This window comes from Cupressus sempervirens, chromosome 5, assembly GCF_028749045.1.
Source record: "Cupressus sempervirens isolate cs-2001-9-10 chromosome 5, ASM2874904v1, whole genome shotgun sequence".
Lineage (NCBI taxonomy): Eukaryota > Viridiplantae > Streptophyta > Pinopsida > Cupressales > Cupressaceae > Cupressus > Cupressus sempervirens.
Genome location: NC_143122.1, coordinates 80,923,214 through 80,935,113, shown reverse-complemented (window position 1 = coordinate 80,935,113; position 11,900 = coordinate 80,923,214). Strand labels below are relative to the sequence as shown.

Genomic DNA, 11,900 nt, shown 5'->3' with positions numbered 1-11,900 from the left:
CATCGTTGACTGAAGAAGCTCAACACTCGAAGCCATTTAGAAGACGTAAAATTTATTGAAGTTAGCATCATTCCTATTGGGTGAAGAAAAAATGGTCAGTATAGGGGATCTTCAAAAGTGGCCAAGATGGATGAGGTGCATAAGGATCCAATTCTATAGTGGACTATGCACGGGCCTAATTCTTGGGCTACCACACTTGTCATTCTTTTACTGTCCCAAGTTTCTAGTCCTCTTGCTGTTGAGGGAAGCTAGTCTACTTAGAATTGGATACTTTGTTAAATGGAACCTTTAGAAGAGCAGAGAAAGTTGTAGTTGTACTTACCATGCTGCCTCCCATTGATCATAACACACTGATGTACATGCATATAACATATGAAACTTTGAAATACTCATAATATGTTCTCTCATCTGCGAGACCTATCCCCATCATCCCCGCAAAGAAAAGTAATCTCTGAAAAGTCACTGGGATGCACTTGCCATCTCACTCTTATAAAAACCGGACTTGAAAAGTACTCAGCAGTTAACCTGTCTGGGACATGGTCTAATTCAATGCAAAATGTGCTCATCACTTCATGACCACAAATTGCAAAAAACATCCAGCTGATACAAATATAAACCTGCATATATAACAAGTAAACAAGTTTTCAGCTTAAATGGCAGAACTTAAATATGTAATTAATCCAGACATTAAGACAGAAGCGTATGGTCAAAGATATAAACAACATACTTTTCTTGTTCTATCCAAGAATTGGCTTGATTTTAGGTCCTCATGATTTGTGCTGGCTGATTAGCGCTCCATTTCCTTCAGGAATTTGCCTTCATTGATATTTCAAACTCTTCCAGCTCCTCCTTCGGGCTTTCTGTGCAAAAGCAGACTTTGTGGAAAAATGTTCATTGCCATGCGTCGTACATTGTATTATAATATAGAGCTTTAAACTTCAGCAAATTGCAAGAGTGACATGCTGCATCTTTTTTTGGTAGCAACCTTTGTTGATAGACCTGCTTTACTAAGCATAAACATCCCCAATAATCTTCACAAGGACATTGTCCATATTTGAATAATCAAAATGGTTCATATTTCTCCCGAAACTTTCTCTCGCAACAACTTGCAGATAAAGATCGAAGCAATTTGGCATGGCCGAAGCTCATCATAACTTTAGCTATTCAATTGCCAACTTCTTATGGCAATCCTTCTGACGCCATTGAAGACAGGTCTGCTGATTGGGATTTATCCCACTGCCTTCATCTCACAAGACGATTTTTCGTAGATCTCCAGTATTACTGGATGTGAATCTCCTAAACGAAAATAAGAACTACATTCATCAATTTCCTTGCCATTTTAGCATCATCCCACCTGCCTGCTTTTGCATAAATGTTTGACAGAAGAATATAAGGAGAAGAATCTTTTGGATGCAATTCAAAAAGAGTCTTGCAACAAAAACAAACTCTCCTAGCCCTATATTAGTATGTGATCTGCAAGATTCAAGCAAACACATCCAGACAACCACATCAGGTGTAATGGACACCCAAGAATGCCCAAAAGCTGAATCAACTGCTGAAATTATATTAATTCTAAAAATGTTGCAATCAAGTACAAAAAGATGTATTCCAAAGGCCAAACCCTAAGGGAATGACGTCTGGAATGTTACAACAGAGAATGAACATCCTCTATTGCCAAAAAAAGAGTGTGATTCACACATCCAAGCTCTTATCAAATGCAAGTCATAATCATCCGATGATCAGCAATGAAACTTTCAGCCCAATTTATTCTTTTCTTCATCCTTCTGGAATGAACTAAACATTAATAATTGCAAGAGCTAGAAGCTTCCTCCTTCCAATAATTAATGCATACCCTAGAAATTCGTCCCTAGCAATAATTAATTAAATCACGAGAGGTTTCCATCCTTCCAATAATTAATACATATCCTAAAAGCTTTTAATACAAAGTCACCTTTTAATTTTTAATTGGATGACTTTAATTTTTCTTATCCTCCACTTGGATTTTGGAGAACATGAAGGCTAAAAGATGGGATCATTACAAATCCGCCCTCCTTGAAATTGCTTGTTCTCAAGCAATTAAGTAACATAATGAACTCCAACCTCCACCTGGATCCCAATTGAAGTAATATGTGATATCCATATGGACATTAAACAAACTGCAAATGAACATCATTAAGACCAACCACATGTCCTGCAAGTTAGCTCTCAAAACTTGTGCTGAAAAAGTATAAGTCTGGATGTCACCAGAAGGCGGCTCCATAGAAGATCTATGAAACCTCTTCCTCCCAACTGCTGCAACACAAAATTGAATCTTTGTAGATGGTGAAAACTGAGCCCAACTCCACTCAAGTGAATGATCAACATCAACGTAAAACATCAAATTGTCATAAGAGAATGTTGCATCCATGTTGAACATAGTACTATCCCAAGAGTGAACATTAACACTTTGTTGATCGATAGTATAATATGACTCTGTCACTATATTGCTCACCTCATTAGCAATAACAAGTGTACTATCATCAGAACACACATCTAAAATTGCATGCATACTGCCAAACTCCTCATTGGATGGTTCAACTGACATAGAAGTGGTTGCCGATATGATAGTATCCTTGCATTCTTCTAATCCCACATCGATGGACTCCATATCACCAGCATCATAGCTAAGTGGCTCTATATGTGTCTCGATCCCACTTGATGAAACAACTTCTTTTTGCACTGGAGCAACATACTAGTCTTCAATATTGATGCCCATCTGTCTAGCCATAAGTTGCAACATCATATCCATTCGCCTATTATGCTCCTGTTGCATCTGCTGCCCCTCCTCTAATGAACTAAGTAACCTAAGCATTGCATTTTCTTGATCTGGACTGGTATACATTTTGTCAGACTCTTTTCCCTTTATCTCGCTGTTCCAAATTCCCTATAAGAACTCCACATAATGGCAGGACTAATAGCTTTGATACCACTGTAATGGACACCCAGGAATGCCCAAAAGCTGAATCAATTGCTGAAATTATATTAATTCTAAAAATGCTGCAATCAAGTACAAAGAGATGTATTCCAAAGGCCAAACCCTAAGGGAATGACGTCTAGAATGTTACAATAGAGAATGAACATCCTCTATTGCCAAAAGGAGTGTGATTCACACATCCAAGCTCTTATCAAATGCAAGTCATAATCATCCGATGATCAGCAATGAAACTTTCAGTCCTATTTATCCTTTTCTTCATCCTTCTGGAAGGAACTAAACATTAATTAATTGCAAGAGCTAGAAGCTTCCTCCTTCCAATAATTAATGCATACCCTAGAAATTCCTCCCTGGCAATAATTAATTAAATCACGAGAGGCTTCCGTCCTTCCAATAATTAATGCATACCCTAAAAATTCCTCCTTAACAATAATTAATTAAATCACGAGAGGCTTCTGTCCTTCCAATAATTAATACATACCTTAAAAGCTTTTAATACAAAGTCACCTTTTAATTTTTAATTGAATGACTTTAATTTTTCTTATCCTCCACTTAGATTTTGGAGAACATGAAGGCCAAAAGATGGGATCATTACATCAGGATTTAGAGGCATTTTGATGATAACATTTAAGACTTCCTCAAGATAGCCAGCATGGGCAAGAAGGTCAACCATGCATACATAATGATCGTAGGAATGATACAATAATCGTCGGTCATGCTATTGAAGTATTTACAGCCAGCAGCCACTAAACCCGTGTGGCTGCATGCAAATAAAACACAAACGAAGCTAACATGGTTGGAATTGGTTCCTAGGTACTTCATCAACTCAAAGTGTTTGAGTGCATCTTTGCCATAACCGTGTGTTGCATATCCTGCAATTATTATATTCCATGCAGTCACATTTGGTTGGCGCATATAATTAAACAATTCAAGTGCTTTCTGCAAAATTCCAAATTTTGCATACATGTCTATAAGAGCATTCAGAACCACATCAGATACAAACCCCTTTTCAATTTTTTTTTGATGAATCTCTATACCCCTTTCCAAAACCCCAAGTTTGGCACAAGCTGGGAGAATGCTGGCAAGGGTTGCTGAGTCCGGTCTTATACCTGCAATTTGCATTTGCTGGAATAGCACTACGGCTCTATCAAAAAGTCCATTCTGTGCGCATCCCCTAATCATTGCAGTCCATGAGACCACATTTCGCTTCGGCATTTCTTTGAAAAGACTCAAAGCTTTGTCAAGAACGCCACTTTGGGTATACCCAATAATCATCGCAGTCTATGAAATCACATCTGCATCCCGTATACTGTCAAACAATATATGAGCTCTTGACATGCTTCCACATTTTGCATACACGTCTATCAGGGAATTCAAAACTACGTCTGACAAAATCCCCCTTTCGACAATTTTTTGATGGATCTCCATACCCTGTTCCAAAGCTCTAATTCTGGCACATGCAGACAGGATGCTGACAAAGCTTGCTAAATTCGGATTCACCCCTGCCTGTTGCATTTGGTTAAAAAATTCCAAGGCTTTTTCAACAGGGTCATTTTGTGCATACCCAGCAATGATCGCGGTCCACGAGACATCTCGTTGAGGCATTTCTTCAAAAAGCCTCAAGGCCTCGTCAAGGACACCATTGTGTGTGCAACCTGCTACAATTGCATTCCACGACACCACATCTGAATTGTGCATTTTGTCAAACAATTTGCGTACCTTCTGTATGTTCCCACATTTTCCATATATGTCTATGAGTGCCGTCACAACCACGTCAGACAAAAACCTTACTTTTGATGGATCTCCATACCTTGTTCCAAAACCCCAAGTTTGGCACGAGTTGGGAGAATGCTGGCTATGTTTGTTGAATCTGGCTTTACACCTGCCATTTGCATTTGCTGAAAATTCTTGAAGGCCTTTTCCACGAACCCATTTGTGCATATCCCACAATCATTGCATTCCACGCGAAAGCATTTTGTCGAACAATACATCTGCCTTCTGCAACCTTCCACATTAAACATACATGTCTATCAGGGCAGTTACAACTACACCATCCGACAAGAACCCACTTTCTATTACTATTCTATGGATCTCCATATCCTGTTCAAGAAACCCTATTTTGGCAAATAGTGGGAGGATAATGGAAAACGTTGCTGAGTTTAGATTTATGCCTAGCAAATGCATTTTTAAAAAAATCTACACCCCTGTTATAACATGTCCATTTTGGGTACATCCAGAAATGGTTGCATTCCGTGAGATGACAGTTGGTGCAGGTATTTTGTCAAACAGTTCACGTGCTTTCTGCATTCTTTTACATTTTGCGTACATATCTATTAGAGTTGCCATCACGATTATGTCATAATCAAACGCACACCTAATAACTTTTCCGTGGATCTGCACACAATGATCTACAGATGCCATGTTAGTGCATACTGGTAGAATACTAGAGAAAGTGAACTGATCAGGCTGGACAGCTGTTTGTTGCATTTGAGAAAACAATGCCAATGCCTCATTTGAAAACTCCTGCCTTCTGTAAGCTGCAATCATCACATTCCATGAGAAAACATTTGGCTCAGTCATGCAGTTGAAAACATTTCGAGCATCCACCAGACTTCCACACTCGTCGTACATGTTGATAAGAGTGTTTTGTAAAAATGTGTTTGTGGAAAATGGTAGTCTTTTGTCACTTATGTGAGAGTGGATTTTCTTACCCTCTCACAAGCGCTTTCTAGGTAATGCAAGCCTGTAATAGATTGAGGTATGTAGAAGAGTCTACTCAAGGAATCGGTTTATTAAGAAGAATTTGTACAGCCTCCAAATGACCTTATGTGCAGAGTACTTTGAGATGAGTTATGGCGTACATTCTATGATTTGAAAATGAAAAATGGGAGCATTTTGTGTCAATACCTTTTATCTTCTTATTATGATTAAACTATTTATAATTTTGGCATTCACAGGTAGGGGAGAGGATCCAGTAGTTGTGCACCCTAACTTTGTGCTTCTCAAAATCTTATGTGGAAATTACAAATCACTCTCATTTTTTGATAGTAGCTTACTTGGCAAGTCCCCTGCTTATAACTAAGGTTTTAGAGCCACATTATCAAATATGATGCCACATCAACATGCTTTTTGTCAAAGTGTCCAAAACAACCCAAAAAAAAAGTGAGACCAATCATAGTGCATTGGAGACCCCATACTTGTGCAGCTGACGTGGCATCACACTATTGGTTGTTTTTTGGGAAAAGGGGCACTTTTCATTCACTTATGGGTAATCATCATTAACAAAAACAACTTTAAAGTCACATCCATTGGTGCAATCTTGTCAAAAATGTTGGATATTAAATCAACAAGTATGGGTATTAAGTTAACAACTACTGTCACAACTATTGGAATGCACACAACTACTGGGTCCTCTCCCTTAGTAGGCATGATCTAGTGTCCTAATTACGAACGAGAGTTTACTGGGAAGATTGTATATGCTCTCTGGAATTTCAATTTCAATGGAGAAAGATAATTGGTGAAAATATATTTTCTAAAAAAGATAACTTTAAGGATTTTAATAGATGAATTTAAGTTGGAGTAATATTGGAATCTGTGATTCTATTTATGAACATCACATAAATCTAATAAATGCGGATTATGCGAAGCGTGAGAAAAGCAGAGCAACTGCGAATGTTAATCGCTCAAAGCAGATAAAATAAAGGGTACCTTAATCAAAAGGCGTGCTTTCATTGAAGGATCATAATTTAAATTTTGGTAATGGCAGACTAAACTGCGATCGCGAGTGGGAAATTTCTCCACGGTAGAAGGTCTGCGATTTGAGTTTTGAACCTGCGAATTAAGGCAAATTTCTTCTCGGAGGTGTGGACTGCATTTGTGCGACTATCTTTTAGTTGTTGTGTTTCTGTCTTCAGCGTCGGTTAGGGGTTTGGGCTTTTGTTACCAACATTGTGGCGACAGAAAGCCAGGGAGTCGACGGCGATGGACACCTAGGTGTCCACGCACGTTCGACCAAAACAGATGGTGGCTTTTCATTTAACGTTGCCACAGGTGCTTCATTTAGTTCCTCAACACCTTTGGTACCTCCATTCTCTGCAAACACACATGCCAACTATAATGGCAACCCCCACCCGACTTCTACCAATGCCTTCAAACCCAGATCTTTCTCAGAGGTGGTGGCAATCCTAAGCACAATGAGGTTGCCCTAGATGGTAAGAACCCTCTAGCTCCCTTTTCTTTGACTCCCAATTCTGAGATGATTGCTGAAATTGTTAAGGAGAAAAATAGGCTTAAGGACATTGCCATATTTTTTGCTGCAGCTGAAATTGATAAGTACCCTCCATGCAAGTTTTTGGATGACTGGTTCCATAATTTCTGGAATATAAAGTTAGGATTTAACATTTCATTTTGCAGAAAAATTCAAAAAGGTTTATTTGTTATGCTTTTTGCTAATCATGAGGCCCAACAAGAGGTCCTTAAAAAACAATATTGGACGGTTGGATCGACCTCCTTTCGCGCTTTGGCTTGGACCCCTGAAGTCGTCCATGAGGAAGTTTTGGCTCTTTCAGCTCCCAAATGGATCCTTGTGAAGAATATCCCTCCCTTTCTTTGGCATTTTTTACCTCATTTATTGAAAAATTTGGGCAAGACTATCCGGATGGATGAAATTGTTAGACTTGTTCCACACATGGATGCTAGGGTTCTTATCTCGCTTCTCCCCAACAAAGAAATTTCTACTAAGATTAATATTAATGTGCTTAATGAAAGTTTTGTTTGCCCTATTGAAGTTTTAGGGGGGCTGAATGCTTGTTTTCTATGTAGGAAAGAAGGTCATCGGAGAAGAGATTGCCCCCTCATTATCATTTCTTCTGCTAAACCCACTAGTAGCCCTATTCCTCCTCCTAACCCCACAGTGCCAGTTAACCCCTCTGTTGTTTCATCTTCTCAAGGCCAACCTACTAACAAAATTCCAAAATCCTCTGGTAATACCCAGATTGCTCCCGCTTTGCCTCTATTACCTCCTCCAAAAAGAGTGTCAGAGCTTGATATTGATGAAGGCTTTACGTTAGTTAGGAATAGGAAGAAGAGGAAGGGGATTACCGTAGGTAACCCTAAGCCCATGAACCTTAAAGATTTATCTGAGACTCCTCTTACCATTATTCCTCTTTCGAGTGTTGATATGATTGAGTTTCCTACTATGACTACTACAACGGTCAAACCTATTTTGAACCCTCCTAAGTTACCACCAAAAGTTTTTAAGGAAATCGATGATGATTATATTTTGGAAGTTATTCCTACTTCTAAGTCACCTCAGAATGAGCTTAATATGGATATGGAGTTGTATGATTTTGATGAATCTCCTAAGGTAGATACCTTATCCACAAAAAGGCATGGAAGGCCACCAAGGTCTAAAAATAAACATGCAAGCAAGAAATCTGGGGATAATCCCAGTAGTCCCATAATGAATGTTGAAAATGCATGCCAAACCCCTTTCAGTGTGTCCCAATGAATTTTTTATCTTGGAATGTTAGGGGGCTTGAGTCTTCATATAGGAAGTATGTTGTTAAGTGTGTTTTAAATTCTTTTAACTCTGTTGATTTGTTTATGATGCAAGAGATTAAAGCTACAGGTTTCACTCTTGAAACTAACCTTAATTTTATTTGGAAAGATGCTGTTAAGTTTTACTCTAATCACAGTAGGGGTAAAGGTGGAATTGTTGTCCTTGTCCATCCCAAATGGGGCACACTCATCTCTGATAATGGCATTTCTACCTGTCAAAGGGCTCTTTGGTTTATTGTGAACATTAATAATAAACCTATTGGTTTTTTCTCTATTTATGCTCCTAATGATACTAAAGCTAGAATCTCCCTTTGGAATTGGTTATCCACTCTCCCTGATATACCTTGGGTTTTTGGGGGAGACTTCAACATGGTGGAGTCCCAAAATGATAAATTTGATGGCAATCCATTCAGATGGAAAGATTATGAAAATCTACATTGGTCTAAATTTATTAAGTCAAAGAATTTGTTTCATCCTCTTATGAATAATAAGGATACTCGTTCTAGAATATGGCACACTTGGTGCAATTTCCAGCAAGGTCAAGCTAGGATATATTCTAGATTAGATCATTTTTATGGCAACAAAGACTTCTTTTTTTATATTCCTAATAATAAAGGTAACATTGTCCTGGCATGGCTACCACCCTATCTAATCATCATCCTATTTTCACCCGTATTAGTATCAACTTTGTGCCTATTCATCAGAAGCCCGCCTGTCCTAAATTCTTGTTGAACACTAATCTTCTTTAGGATGATGATGTTCTTTGTGCCATTCAAATCATCAGAAACATCAACTTCTATAATCTTAAAGAGTCCTCCATGATTGGCAAGTGGAAGGCTAACCTTCCGGCTTGGAAAGGTTTTCTTCAAATCATTGGCCAAAAGTGTGCCAAAGATTATAGATTCACTGAAAAATGTCTTTGCTATAATCTTCAAACTACTGAGTATAATGTTCAGGCTGACCCTTCTAATTTGGATCTCCTAAACGAGGGGATTGCCACCAAAGATGCCATGAGCAAACACCAACAAACCAAAATTCAGGGAGCTAAAATTAGATCAAGGGTTAACTGGCTCTAGCATGGGGATCGTGGGTCTACATTTTTCTTTAATCTTCTTAAGCAAAAAAAAATTAAAGAGTCCAGCAATAAGCTTGTTATTAATAATCAGGAAGTTTTAGACCTTGAATGCATTTCCTTGGCCTTTACTGAGTACTATAGTAAGTTTTTCTCATCTGAAAATTGCATGGAGGCTAATGAGATCATATCCAAATGCAGACCTCTTTTTCCTAGTAAATTGGATACTGATGATGTCAATTTTCTCTCCACCCCTATTTCTATGGAGGAAATCCAAGGGGCTATTAAAGCCCTTAAAGATGACAATGCCCCCGGGCGTGATGGGCTTCCTATTGAATTTTATAAGGCTAATCTTAGTTGGATTAGCAAAGATATGTTTGATCTTTATAATGAGGCCATATGTATTGGCTCCCTCAGTCCTGAGATCAATAAGGGTATTATTAAACTCCTTCCTAAGGAAGGAGATAAGACTCCTATTAAGAATTGGAGACCTATTACTCTCCTCAATGTGTCTTATAAAATATTAGCAAAAGTTTTAGCCCTTAGATTGGTTCACATTCTCCCTAAGTTTGTTAGTAATACTCAAACAAGCTTTATTAAAGGCAAATACATCCTGGAGAATCTTATTACTACTTGGGAAGCCATGGATTGGGCTAAATGTTCTCATCAAAATGTTGTTTGCTCCTCCTTGACTTCGAGAAAGCTTATGATAGGGTTGAGTGAAAGTTTATCATCATGATGTTGCATTCTTTTGGTTTTCCTCCTTATTTCTGTAATGTTGTTCAAACTTTTCTTAAAGATTCTTGTGCTTAAATTGAGATTAATGGAGCTCTTTCTGACCCTTTCCCTCTTGGTTAGTCCATCAGGCAAGGCTGCCCATTGGCTCCTGCCTTATTTGTTATTGTTGCTGAAGCTTTATACTACATTCTTAGATATAACACTCTTTCCCCATAAGTTAGAGGTTTGTATCTTCCTAATAACGATGAGCTTATAAATAGCCACTTTGCTGATGACACTGCTCTTTTTCTTGAGTTCACTGATAACAATTTTAAAAATCTGCAATTCAAGTTGGATTTGTTTTGTTCTATTTTAGGTGCTAGGATTTCTCAAGCTAAGTCTATTTTCTTGGGTTGGGATGATCAACCTCTTGAATGGTTCCTTCAGTGCAATTTTCAATGGGGAGGTCCCAAAAAAGTTGTTAGGTATCTTGGTATACCTTACTCCATTGATCCTTCTTTAAAGAACATGTGGGCTTGGGTTAAGGCTAAGATTGAGAATAAGCTTAATAAATGGCATCATAGATCCTTATCTCTTGCTGTGAGAATTCAATTTTTTCAAAAGCTGTTGTCTTCTTATAGTATTTATTACTTCTTTGCTCGGATGTTCAACAATTACCATATTCTTGAAATTCAAAAGGCTATCAAGAATTTTCTCTGGTCTGATGCAAGGGCAATAGAATACCTCATGTTGTTAAGTGGGATTGGTGTCATATTGATAAGACCTTGGGTGGACTAGGGTTAAAAGATCTCAAATTACAAGGAATAGCTCTTTCTGCCAAGTGGATCTTTCAGTCTTTGGAGGGTGATAGTCCTTGGAAAGTGTTGATTAGACACAACATTGAGAGAGGTTTCCCCAAGGAGGCTAGATCTTGGAAGAACCTCCCGTTTTGTGACCTTATTATTGGTAAATTTCTTGTTATTTTTCAAGGTTTTTCCATTTTCAAATCTATTTGGCGTGCCTGGGACCATGTCCGAAGATTTTTCACCAATAAGGATTTTTATAATGATAATCAACTCCATGGTGAGAGATCCATTTGGTGGAACTTGAGTATGAATAATAAACCCCTTGCCCTCTACCAAGGATGTTCTGCCAAGTCCTGGGCTAAATTTGGTATTACTCAATTTGTTGATATCTTTGAGCATGATATTCTTATTCCTTGGGATGATCTCAAGAATAAATTTAATTTACCCTAGTCTTAGAAAAAGACTTATAATTTAATTCTGCAAGCTTCTAAAGACCTTCCCTCAATCTGTCATGTGGACTCTTATAGGCATCTTAAATGTAAATGGCTAGATGGAATGGTCTTAGACAAGCTTAAAGCTAAGAACATATATAAGGTCATTGGTCATAATGAAGATATTATTGTTCATTTGAACAAAATTTGGTACTGTTCTTTTGATCATAAAGCTTGGAATAAGTTGCTAGATTATACTTGGAAAAGTCTCGTTGAACCAAAAATTCTATGTTTTAAATGGCTTATGTTAATTGATAGACTTCTGGTTAAAAGAGATAATCAAC

General features: G+C 38.0%; 1 pseudogene; it reads right to left on the bottom strand.

The window, feature by feature from the left end:
• Positions 1-1,087: 1,087 nt before the first annotated feature.
• Positions 1,088-5,834, bottom strand: LOC149554651 (pentatricopeptide repeat-containing protein At2g13600-like; annotated as a pseudogene).
• Between the last annotated feature and the right edge of the window lie 6,066 nt (positions 5,835-11,900).